The 12531-nt window shown below is 38.5% G+C and overlaps 1 protein-coding gene across 1 annotated transcript in view; it reads left to right on the forward strand.

Moving 5' to 3' along the window:
* The window catches only part of MYLK (myosin light chain kinase), a 176553-nt gene that overhangs the window by 13972 nt on the left and 150050 nt on the right, over window positions 1–12531 (forward strand). The window lies entirely within an intron of this gene.

Consider the following 12531-nt stretch of genomic DNA (forward strand, 5'->3'; position numbering starts at 1 on the left):
AAACACTGAGGAAGATGTTGTCATTACTCCCCAAAAGTTTTGACCAAGATAATGAACAGCTTCCTTCCAGTGTGGTGACTTTTTTTCTTTTAAATTTTTTAGTGTAGAAACGTACTGAGCTGATACAAATTGCATCTTCGTAATTTCTTTGCTTCCCTGCTCTGACTCCTTGCTTTTTGGGAGCCACAGTCTATTCATTGGTCTCACAACATGCTAACTAACTTCTATTGTTAAAACGTATCCTCCACAAAACACCTGTAATTTATTTGGGAGAAAAAGATAAGGGATCAAAATGATATGCAATCAAACACTACACTTCTTTATTCCCTTCTGATTTGTTACCTTTAGAAGAAAAGAATACTCCAAGTTCAATTTCTGCACCTTGTTTCCAGACCCTGAATCTTATCATGCCTTTCTTCAAGATAACTTTAAATCCTGGAATTAATAGTCTCCCCCCCTCCCTTGTGTGGTAAGGAACCTTATAACCATCATAAAATGAACTTTGTTGTTGTTGTTATCATAAATATATATGTAATTATATATTTTTTAATATATATTATTTTCAATTTACTGATTACTTTCATGGCCCATTTAATTATCAAACTGTTTCTATGCCTTTTTAAGGGATTATCTGGGATAACTCCAGTCTCAAGGCAGAATCTTGTGCTTTTTCTGGCTCATGTGTGAAAGGACTTTTTGCTTCAATGAGGCAGTGACATTTTCCATTATGTGAGTGTGCGTCAAATAAACTGGAAGGCCTTGCCTGCACTCTGAATTTCTCTAAATTGCCAAATTTTGACCCAGACTCTGGAAGAAAAATTCTAATCCTGGATGTTTTCTAAAGGAAAAATAGGAAGAAAACAAAGGAGAGGAAGAACTAACTAGGCCCTGGGGATTGATCTTGACTGCGCCTTCTTACCACAGCTTCCTTTCCAGGTTTCAGTGATGCTGGCAGTTATTGAACCGTGATTGGATTAGTGCATTGGAGGGATGCCTATAGATTGTGGTAGTGATATTGTTTCCAGCTGGTTTCCTGGCAGGCAGATTGGCAACAAGTTGTCATCTTTGTGGTTGTGAGGGGGAATAGTATGGATTTCTCTCTATTTTTATGGAGCTTGTCTCAGCAAATAAATACCAGTCAGTGGGTCAGTCTCTCTGAAAAACAGTAGCCTTGTGGTAAGCTGAATTCTGTAGATTTATTGGAGTCTATAGAGTAATACAGTAAAAGGATATGATATTTATATTGCTACCAGAGACTTAAAAGCTCCATAATACCTGCTTCTCCTTCAGTCAGCAGGGAGCTGTCTTTTGAAGCTACACGTATCCAGTGCATGTGGAATCTATAGGATAATCCCAGACATGTTTCTTGGGGCAAATACTGGATTTCACAGGACTTAATTCAGAGATTTGAGTCGGTCAATGCACAGCTGTTAGAAATTGTTCAGACATAAGTGTTCAGAAAATGTCTTTCTATATTTTGTGCTTCACCCAGGTAGCAAATATTAGTTTCGATATAGATGTGAGAGAGCTGAATTTTATTGCTTACAGTATGCAGTGGGTCAGAATGAAGGACAGAATGTCTGATCTTTCTTCCTAAAATTTTTGACACCAGTGTAGTGTCCTAACACTTCTTTGTGTTGCTAAGAAATTGCTTCTTTTTAGCGACAACACTGTTTTGTTTGTATGATGGCTGCAGGTACAGCTGGTTCCATTTACGTCATGAGGCTGAAGTGGTTTGTGAAGCAGTTTCTTATTTATATTGTTAAAGCACAGATTAACCTCTAATTTCCTCTTCCTAAAAAAGGAGACTTTTTTCACATACTGTATATAAAGTGAAGACTTGTTGGGCAGAAGAATCAGATGGAAGACTGGGAATATCACAATTCACTTCTTCCTTTGGAGCTGAATTCTTTCACTCCTAGTATATTGCTACCCTTCTAAGAAAGGAGGGGAGCAGGATTCGGTGGGAAGTCCCTATCCTAATACACTGAAAATTAGCTTACAAGTGTTTGTTGTTGTTGTTGTTGGATTTGCAGGCTGTGCTGCTTCACCATCACTATTTCATTTCAAAATTAGTTTAAGTATACCTAGATGAATTGTATTCTGTGCAAAAAAAGTGTCCATATGTTTGATGCATTGTAATATATATGGAGTAAGATGGAAAATTCCTTAGATATTTTTGCCCTTCCACCTTCACTACATTATTATTTCGCACTCTGTACACATAAATATTAGATCCTATCTAAGAACACTTTTGGGCACAATTGCTTTCCTCCTTTCTTATCTGTTGATCTCTTGATGAGAGAAGAGATGAAGATGGAATGAAATGATACATTTTTCTGATCACGGGACCAAGTGTGCCCCTCATGGTTTGCACAGAAAGTGTTTTTTTGAAAGGTGAATTCTGTAGCTTGGAAAGGGTACTGCACACGTTTTAACATATGAGCCAGGGAAACCATTGCACTGTTGGAATTTTAGCACTAGAAGAGAGGGAGATGATAAACTGCTACAGGACAAAAAGTCTTGTCTAGTGTTTCAAACTTTAATAACAGTTTTTGTTGTAAGGAAGCTCTGAAATTGCAGTGGTTCAGAGCCAGACCATGCTATAAATCCATGATGTTAGAGAGAACTTGCTCGTAATGTTTTCTGAGGCTGAGATTTCTAAGAGAAAATGTGGTTCTTATTGCAATGTGCCTCCTCATTCCAAGACAACTGGCGGCTGGTTCTCTACTTTCTTGTGCCAATAAGGCTTTAACTCTGTTTTTCTCTTAATCACCAAATTAATTTTCTTCTTGCCCATGAAACTGAGACTTTCATTTAGGCACAGATTTAATAGTGGATTTAAATTTGATGTGTCCTTTAGGTTGATAGAGTGCACTGTAGCAGTAAGAGGCCAACGGTTGTGGAAATGCTCCACATAACTACTTCATCTAATTTCAGTTTGTGCCTTGTCCTTCCTCAGCTTCACTACTGAGTCCTACCTGCTTCCATCTACAGCCAAGCTAGTAAAAGTGCTGTAGGAATTTGAAATGATACATACCAGACACAACAGGAGAAAGCCAACTCATTGTGCCATGGTTCTAAACTAAATCTCTAATGTGTAATTTGTGACTGGGGTGCATCTGGCCAAATGTTCCCATGCCGTAATTAATGACAACTCTCTGGTGAGCAGTCTCTAGTGGAAGGATCACTAAAGCTTTCTGCGAGAAAGCTCTCAAGGAAAACAGTATTCCAAGTTCATTTCACCACTTCACTTGTCTTCCAAGGACCAACAGCAGCTTGAAGAGTACAGAAGCAACAAAGTTTTTCTCTCCATACTAATTCTACTTTGTAACCCAAACTAGAACAAATATACATCAATGTCATTGGCTAGTGTCTTCCACAGGAGAAAAAACGTCTTGGAAATAGATTAATTGCTATAGATGTTTGGACAGGAGAGGGGAGCATCTTGGCTTAGTTTTCTAAAACCAAGGAAATCTGAAATAGATATTCATGTTCCTGGCTTAATTCTTGAAGTTGTGGGCAGAGGGAGGAAGGGAAGTTTATTCAGTGAAGTGAGTCTGGAGGCAGATTGCTCAGATCTGCCCTCAGAAATATAGGCACATCTTCCAGTAATTTCAGAGGAAAACATACAACATAATGAAAGGATAACATGATGCACAGAGGTATATCCAGTTCTAGTCCTGTTGTTGCAAGGAATGAGACTCAGTGGTGCAGAAGCACCTGTCTAGCCTTTTTTTTCAGTGGCTTTGTCATACAACCTCTTTGTACTTCGGTCTTTAAGTGGAGTTAAGCTTCTTTCTGTGGTTGGAAGTTGCTTTTTTTTGCCATACACAGGAGGATTCTTTTGATTTCTAACCTAAATAAATTCACTGTTTATTTTGTACCTGTGATTTTTGTGTGCCTGGTTATCTCAGCCTTTTGCTGCTTAGAATTGTTTTACATATTTTTGTTTGTTTGTTTGCAATCTATGAAAAGTGTGTGGGACTAAAGTGGAGCTAAAATCCATCAGTGAGTACTAGGAAAGAAATATGAGTGAAAAACAAAATGAAGCAGTAGCATACTTACTCAGGCAAGTTAACCCAGTTTGGCTGCAAGAATGCACGTTTGGATGTAGGACTGCTTCAGTCCCGAGGCACACCTGACTGCTTGCTCTGCTTCTTTGCCATCTGAGCAAAAGGAGATTGAAGGCACTGATAGCCTTATGTGTAAGGCTCCTGGAAGTGCCCTGTGCTACCCAGCAAATAATTTCTGGGGCCAAGAAACTAAGTTGGCATGCTAGGATTTCATATTATATTCCAACTTTTAAGTCTCTGAAAGTTAGCAGTGCCTTTATTATTTATGATGGCAAGAAATAATACTGTGAAGTAGTTTAGTGGAAATGCTAAGTCACAGCTTGAAGCAGTGATTGAGCACCTGGTGAGAAGGCAGGGCCAGCCCAGGGGAGCTCAGGTGCATGCAATGCAGCTGAATGAGTGGAAGGGGAGGAGCCCGGATCCACTTCTTTCCAGAGTTCATTTAAAGGTTGGCAGTGGAGGTGAGGGTATCTTAGTGGAGATCCTTGTGTACCTCAGTCCTTCCGAAGGTGAGCAACTTCTTTCCTTTATTTCTGTGCCCATGGCTGTTGCAACTGAGTAAACCCTTGCTTGCTATTGTCTAGAACCTTGCTATTCTGCTGTTAGTGCTGTGCTTTCCAGTAGTAGCTGCTAGAGATGATTTAAGAAGAGTAATTTATTTGAGAATGCAGGGGATTGGAGAAAAAGCAAAACACTCCATTTTATGCTGAATCTGGTAGTTCCTAAAAATAAATAATAAAAAACCCCACGTTTGTGTACTAGGGATGAAATTCCCAACAAACCTATTTTCTTCTACCTGCATTGGGTAGGCAGTATTTGTCAGAAATAGCTACTTTGTCTTGAATGTTAGTGGGATTTAACATGTAAGAATCTGAGGGGCTCTCTGAAAAATTTTTTGCTTTTGCCATGGCTCTCTGGGGAGGCAATGTTGTATTTAGGATATTTAGCAAGCTTACCTGTTCTGCCATATTTCTCTTGGATTTGGGCTGAAACAGAACTGAAGGTTCTTGATTGGTGTGGAAATGGGGAAGAAGGCTGCTATCTCATGGTCAGATGTATGGAAATAGATGTGAACTCGATTAGCTTCTTGGATTGAAGGATTTGAAGCATGTCTAAGATTTGTTTAGGTATATGGGCCTTTCCTTGGCCGTATCTCAAACTTGTTTCTCAGCAAGCTAAAATAAGTTATGTAAGGATTGGGAAGAATATCCCTTAGAACTGATTATATCTGCCTGTCATGTTTTGCACCTCACAGAAATTACTAGGTGCTGCATTATGATAAGAGTATGGGAAGATAGGCTTGCAGTAGTGGCAGCACGAAAGAAATGAAGTAGTTTGTTGTGAGATTTTGAAGAGCTCTTCTTCTGTGCTGAATAGGAACTGAAACCTGGTGAGAATTGCTTGTGAATTGTGCTGCTCCATCAGCTTGTTTAATGGAAATCCAGAAATAATATAGTTAAAAGAAACGGGATTTTTGTGTTCTGTGCTTTCTTCCTGGTTTACTTTTTAAAATGTCAAAATATGTGCAGTTGATTTGTACCACTGTAAGTCAAATGAAGACTTGGATTATTTCTTAGTTGTGAAGCTTGTTTGGATAGCTGATCGCAATTGCCTTGACATTTACACCGAATCTCTGATAGCCACAGTGTGGTTTGGGACATGATGTCACCCTATCTTCTGCTTCCTCAGCCAATCCAGAAGATCAAAGGTAGCAAACTAATAAAGTAAAACTGTTTTATAACTCCCATACAAGCTGATAAGCCTCTTCCTCCTCCACACACCTACGTAGGATGGCTCTACTAACCTTGCTTTAAATTGCGATATTATGAGAACTCTCAGGCCAAATAATGTTTGGCTTGTATCTAATTAGATGGAATATTATAGCAAGTGCTTTGGTTACTACTGCAGAGGCTATAGCAATTTCTTAGTTTGCAGAAGCACTACTATGCCTCTTGTCTGTACTACAGAGCTGAGTGCAGTAAGGGCAAACCTGAGTTTGTCTTCCTTCATTTAAATAAAGTGACCCTGAAGCTTCACAGTTCCTCTTTAGTTCTCTGTTCTCCAAAAGTATTCTAATATTTGGAATTTGTAAACACAAGATACTGGGATTCTGTGTGCATCTGGAAAAGATAAACTATTGGTATTACAGGGATGTAACCCTTTATACTTTCAACCTAAGAATTCTCCCGAGAGAATGTACAGGCACATCTGATGTAGATGCAGACAGATTCCTAGCAGCTAAAAGCAAAATGGAAACGTTGCAGTTGAATGAATTGAATTTTCATTGATTAGTACATCGCTAGGAGGAACAAGAGGCAAAAATATAGAGTCTAGCAATAAATAGAGCCATAATGTTTTGAGCAAGAAACTGTACAGATAAGACAAACAAAACTTGTCAGTTGGCATTAGTAGGGGAGAGAAACTTTTGCAGGGATGGGGTAATTTATTTAAAAAATACACATAAAAACTAAAAATAAAATAAATCAAACCCCAAACAGAACCTTGAATTAGTTGAGGTTCAGTGAATGGCTTTGTTAAAAACTCAAGAAAAGAATCTAAACAGAAGAGTCCTGATAACTTGCAGGTCATCACAGACCAGTTTCCATAGTGACGTTGCTCAAACAGCAGCTTAAAGGAACATGAGCACCACCGCAGTCAAACTCCATAGAAGACACCAGTCTTTCAGCAGTGATGCTGGCCGTTGTTTATTTACTGTTTTTCCCCAGTCGATAGATGTGGGGGGGAAAAAAGTGGGGGGGAAGGAAAGTGTTGGGGAAAACAAGAGCTTAGACAAATAACTGGCTTGGCAGACTACTGCTTCCTTCTGGCTCCTGCTTTCTGCATTTTCCATACCCTTTCCACTCATTTTTAATTTGATTGTTGGAGGTGTTAAAAACTGAATTTAACTGTTTTTGGAAAATAAAGAAAAAGAACAACCTCCTATAAGCAAACACAACTTTATCCTAGCTTGGGATTCAAATATGTGCATTCCTTCATGTCTGTCTTTATTCACCTTTGATAAGAAGAAGTAACTGAGCCGTTTGCTTGCAAGTGGGCTTGGTGTGAGTATGGTGTGATACATTTATTTATCCATATTGCCTGCTGTTCTGATCATTATACATCCATTGGGAAACTAAGCTTCATTTTTTTTTTCATTACTGATGCTTTTCTTTGTTGAGAAGCAGGGCCATGCTCTTGGTAGAAAAAACCTACTTCCTGTTACAAATATTCTGGTGTTCTTCCTTCCCTTTTTCTTCTCTATCTGCCATTCTGCAGATTTTTCTCTGTTAAGTCTACTCTAAAAATAAGCACAAAGCCTTAAGTTATAGTTGTATTGTACATATTTCAAGATTAAAAACATACCAGTTATATCTTTGTCTAAATTATGATACATTTTCTTAAAAGCAGTTCTTTATTTAAATAAAACTGTAGCAGTTCTTGGATGTGCTTGAGGATTTTTTGTACAGGCTGAGTAATGTAACCTATTAAGAAGAGAAAATGATGTATAAGGTTTGATAAAAAAAACTTTGTTACTTTAGAAGCTTAAGTGCAAAGGAGACTGGGGCTGTATGGAAATGCTGTGGAGTTTGTTTTTTTTGTTTTGTTTTTTTACAACAGCCAGGTTTGGTTAATTCTTCTTTAGTCTTGATCAGCTTCTAGTTTTGGACAGATAGCTGTTGTTTATCACTGCTGTGACTGTTCTTACCAAAGTATTTGAAACCATACAAAGTCACTGGAGTTGCACCCAATCTGGATCTGATCTATCTGGACCTGTTTCTATCTAAGAACACGAGTAGTTTGAAGTGTAAACTTTGTTTACTCACTGAAGCCATTTACCTTTAGAGTTGGAGGAATTACCTGGAGAAGTACAGTAAGGTACTACTAAGGTGGCTACAGTAAGGTGAAGGAATTATTTGATTTTTTTTTTTTTTTTAATTAGTTGACTCAAAGTTTCACCTTAAAACTGACTTGAGTGCATATTGCATGCTATTTTCTGAATGTTGATTCAAGATCTGCTTTTTAAAGAAGGTCATATCACAACAGTGTTCAGATGCAGAGAGAAGAAAAATAATTGTGAAAGTGCAGTGTCTTGACATAAGCTAACTTCAAACATACTATTCTAGTTAGACTTTGTTTTGGTAATGAAACAGACTGGTAAAAACATCCTGTAAATGTATAAAGTACCAAAAAAAAAAAAAGTGATGATGACAATGAACTTGGAAAATAATTCATTTCAAAATAGGTGTTCCTGCAGAATATTCCACTTCTGTTTTATAGTGGGAGTTTTCAAACATTTTATGCTTCACCTTTCTTTCAATTATAGCCTTTCTGAATGGCAAAAGAACAGACAATACTTATTAAAATCTTCCCCCTTCTTACCCCTGTCTTAGGAGAAAAAACACATACCCTGACATAGAGGGCTGGAGCTCACAGGCACTGAAGCAAAACTTATTTATTTTTTAAACAGTGGTTTGATATTGGTACATCTTTACCAGAGTTAACACTGAGGAACTACTAAATTGTGAGCTTTCTTATGCATCCGAAGGAGCCTGCATTGCTTTTGTTTTCTCTGTTTGCTAAAAATGGGAAAATGACTAAAATAAAGTCATACTGTGAGGGAAAGCTATTAAATACAATGAATAATCTTGCATAGGAAGTGTCCCACTGTGAAATCTGACACTAGTGTTTTCTTTTCTTTTGTGTGAGGAGTATATTTATGTTCTCCCCTCCCATCCTAAGCTGCCCTTCTACTTCCAAGTGATGTGAAAAATGTTGGTGCCAAAGAACAGCTAGATGAAATATTGATAAATGTGGGAATCACTTACTTAGAACAGAGGCAAATTAGAAGGCAGCTGGTTTCCATCTCTTCCGTTAACTTCAGAGATTGAAGCATTAAGACTGCTGATTTATGTCCCCATATCATGCTCTTGAAGAAGGGAAAATTCAAGAGTGCTGGGAAGGAGGATCAAGCACACAGCATTTCTTTAGACTTCTTTTTATTATGGATTGACTTTTAACAAATGGAGGGAATGGTTTTTGCAGCTCCGTGTCCCTGTTCTGTCAGATATCATGAGTGCTGGGAAGGATATGAGACTGATTTGTGACATGCTTTATTCCTTTCCACTCAAAACCCTTTTCTTTTTTTTAAAAAACCAAAAAAGCGAAATGGATGTTCTCCTATATTCATATTATGGGGAGAATCTGTGGTGCTAAGCATGCTGTGTTAATTCTGGATTGGTCATAGATGTGTTTTAGCAGTAAGTATGACTGAGGATTCAATGATTCACATACAGTATGTTAATGGAGAGTGTAATTTAAATTCTTATGCAGGACATGTAATCTTGGCATTGGTATAGATGGCTCTTTCAAATGTCTGCTCAGGGTTAGCCAGAAGATGCATTTAAGAATAGGATAGAAGTACTCTTTCTGGCATTATCAGAATTCATATCTATGGCTCAGACTATAATTCCAAAGAGCATGCTAGAACCACAAAGGATTTAGAGGTGGACAGAAAAATCAGAACTATGGAATGATATCCATAAGACCGGAGAGTAAAACTGGAATTCTTTAGCCTAAAAAGATTTTGGCCAGGCTGAGGATATCATAAATGCAGAGATCCGTATGGAGAAGATAAACAAGGAGTAGTATCTCACAGCCTCACTTGAATAAAGGAAGTAATCAGGGGAACTCGGGCAATATGTTTAAAATGAAAGTCGTCTTTTAATTAATTATTTTAATGCAAGGCATGTGCAATTGATTGTGTAACTCACCACAGTAAAATGTCACAAAGGCCAAGGAGGGTTCAGGAGAAGGTTAAATTCATGGAGGTTAAACTCAGGGGCTGTGTAATATGATGGTCTGGCTTCTTAAGTCCGTAAACCGCTGATTGCCAGAAGGATGTATTTAGGAAAGAATTGCTGTAAGATTACTCTGGCTTCGTGTTCTTTCCCAAGGAATATGCTACTGATGGTCACTGGAGATAGGATATGCATTAGAATGAGATATTGGGACATTCTTATGGCTTTCTTTTCGATATCTCTAGCTGTCTGACTCCATGTGCAAACAAGATACTTCAGTAACACTTCACCTAATAATCAAACCTCATCTTCATGTTTATTCTACTTTTGTTCATACATCAAGGCATACAGAGAAGGCATAGCAATGTCTGTTACAGCATCATCCAGGAACTTGTCTGAGTTACCTGCTCAGTGTAACACTGGATTTCATCAGAGAAACTGCTTGTGAAGTGCTGATGCACATTCAGTTTTGTATTTTTCTGCAGCCCATGTATGCTTGTTTCTTCGCTCTTTGTCTTGGAAGCCTTTGCTTTATATCAACTTCTATTTATTGAAGTTATTCACAGTTGTTATCTAGATAACTTAGCTGTTGTTTCCTAACTGAGGAATTTCCTTATTTCCTAACTGAAACTTTTTTCCAGCCCCTAGCCTTCCTGTTTGTCCGTTCTTAGTTATAATTAATTCTCCCTTGAAATAACCGGTGAGGGATATTTCCTACCTCTGTCAAAAAAAGGATGGATGTGTGCACTCTGCTTCATGCTTGTGAGTTGCTGAGGGAAGAGATACTGTAAGCTGGTTTGTTCTATTAATCTCCTTTGAAAATGAAGACAGACAAATGTATTTCACAGGGGTAAAACGTATGTGGGATTTTGTTGTTAAGGATTTTTCTTGTTTAATCCTCCAACTGCTGTCAGAGAAGCTGAGGTCAATGCCAGTGTCACAGTGCTGTGTGAGCCAGGCCAGCAAAGCTCGTGTTGGTTCCTTAACCTCTGCAGAGGTGTGTTCAGAAAGTGTGTATATTTTTGCTGCTGTCCCAGGCACTGGGAGTGAGAACTTGGAATTTTCCCACTGCAATCAATAGGAAACCAGCAAATACTGAGGAATGAGAATTGCTTTCCTTTCTGGTAACTGGCCCACTGCCTATTTCTGTGATTTATGCAGTATTCCAACTTTCACACTCCTCCAGGGGTGCAGAGGTGACTACTTTCTTCTCCAGCAATGCATATTAAAATATAGTTTGCATGCAGTGCGAATGTACGTAACCCTAGGGATGCCATCCATTTTCAGGGAGCTGTAGAGGTTTTGTTGCCTTTCTGAGAAGAGTGTCTTGTTGGAAAAGCTGTCCAGAGGGAAAACAACCATGCCACAGTACTTTTAAAGAAACTTGCTTCATTTATTTAGAAAGAACTAGCTAAATGTTGGGGTTAGATAAATACAGCAGTAATGCTCTGTTTTCCATGACCAAAAGATTTCAAACTAAGTCTCAAGCTGTTGTAGTTGCAAAGAAAACTTTTGAAGTGTGACCGCATCATAGCAGTGCAGCCATGGCCACCTGAGCTGGCAGGCAGCCTGCAACAACAAGCCTTGAGGTGTGAATTCCTCTCATTCATTCAATGGTTGGTTAATTCAAATGGCATTGATACAACTTGAAAGGTGAAACTTAACTGTTTCACTGTGCATCAGAGCAGCTAAAAATTGGGCCTGCATGTAATGAAGGTAAGTTGTGCAATGTTGGGAAGTCTTCTGACAGCACAGGGAGAGATAAAGAAACCCCTGGCTCCTGGGGATCCGTGCAGCACAGGTCTGCTCAGCTAAAAATAATGTTACTTACAGCAGTGGTAAACAGTGGACAGCAGGAAGAGAATAAAGAGAGAAAAATAGACTTTCAACTGGAGGTAGTCACGCACTTGCATACAGGCAGTGTCATGCTCACCGAACTTTTCTACGCCCTTAGTATGTGTATGTGTTTACATGCTCCCTGGAATTAGGAATGATGTCTATCTAGGCTGAGAGGGGTGAGATCAAGTATGCTTCCCACCTGATAGGTAGATTTTTTTTGAGATAGATAGGGAAGTGTATGCTGTATTTTGTTACTGACGTAAGTAAATTTGTATTTTTCATTTAGCACAAAAAGATTAGTTTGGAGGCATGACACTGAAGCTATATAGTCCAGCTCTGCAGAACTGACATGTTTTTAAAAGCAGCTCTGTGTTCATCTGAGTTAGGGAATGTGCAAGAAATTTACTGCATGAGCTTTTATTTTAAGGAAGTTCCAGCTGATTGAATAACCATCATGAGGGGCTGAGATACAGCTGAAAATCCCCTTTTTTCTTTGTCCATATTGCAAAGACTTAATTGCTCCAATTAAATTATTAATATTTTCAAGTAGTTCCATAGTTAGAATCATAGAATATCCTGAGTTGGAAGGACCCATAAAGATCATCTAGTCCAGCTCCTGAAGTTAAAGGATTTTGAAGTAATAGTTTGGAAAGAGGACCTCAAGCCTCAAAGCACTACAGTCTGGATTTAAGTGCTAATAAAGTAGAAAAGTAAATGTAAGGTGTTCCAAGACATCTGTTGTAGCTGGGTTATCCAGGAACATCTCTTGGATTAGCGTGAAAGTCAGTTCTGTAGAAGCCAGGAGCTGATAAACCTTG

Source organism: Tympanuchus pallidicinctus, unplaced genomic scaffold (genome assembly GCF_026119805.1).
Source record: "Tympanuchus pallidicinctus isolate F22 unplaced genomic scaffold, pur_lepc_1.0 scaffold15, whole genome shotgun sequence".
In the NCBI taxonomy this organism is placed as follows: domain Eukaryota; kingdom Metazoa; phylum Chordata; class Aves; order Galliformes; family Phasianidae; genus Tympanuchus; species Tympanuchus pallidicinctus.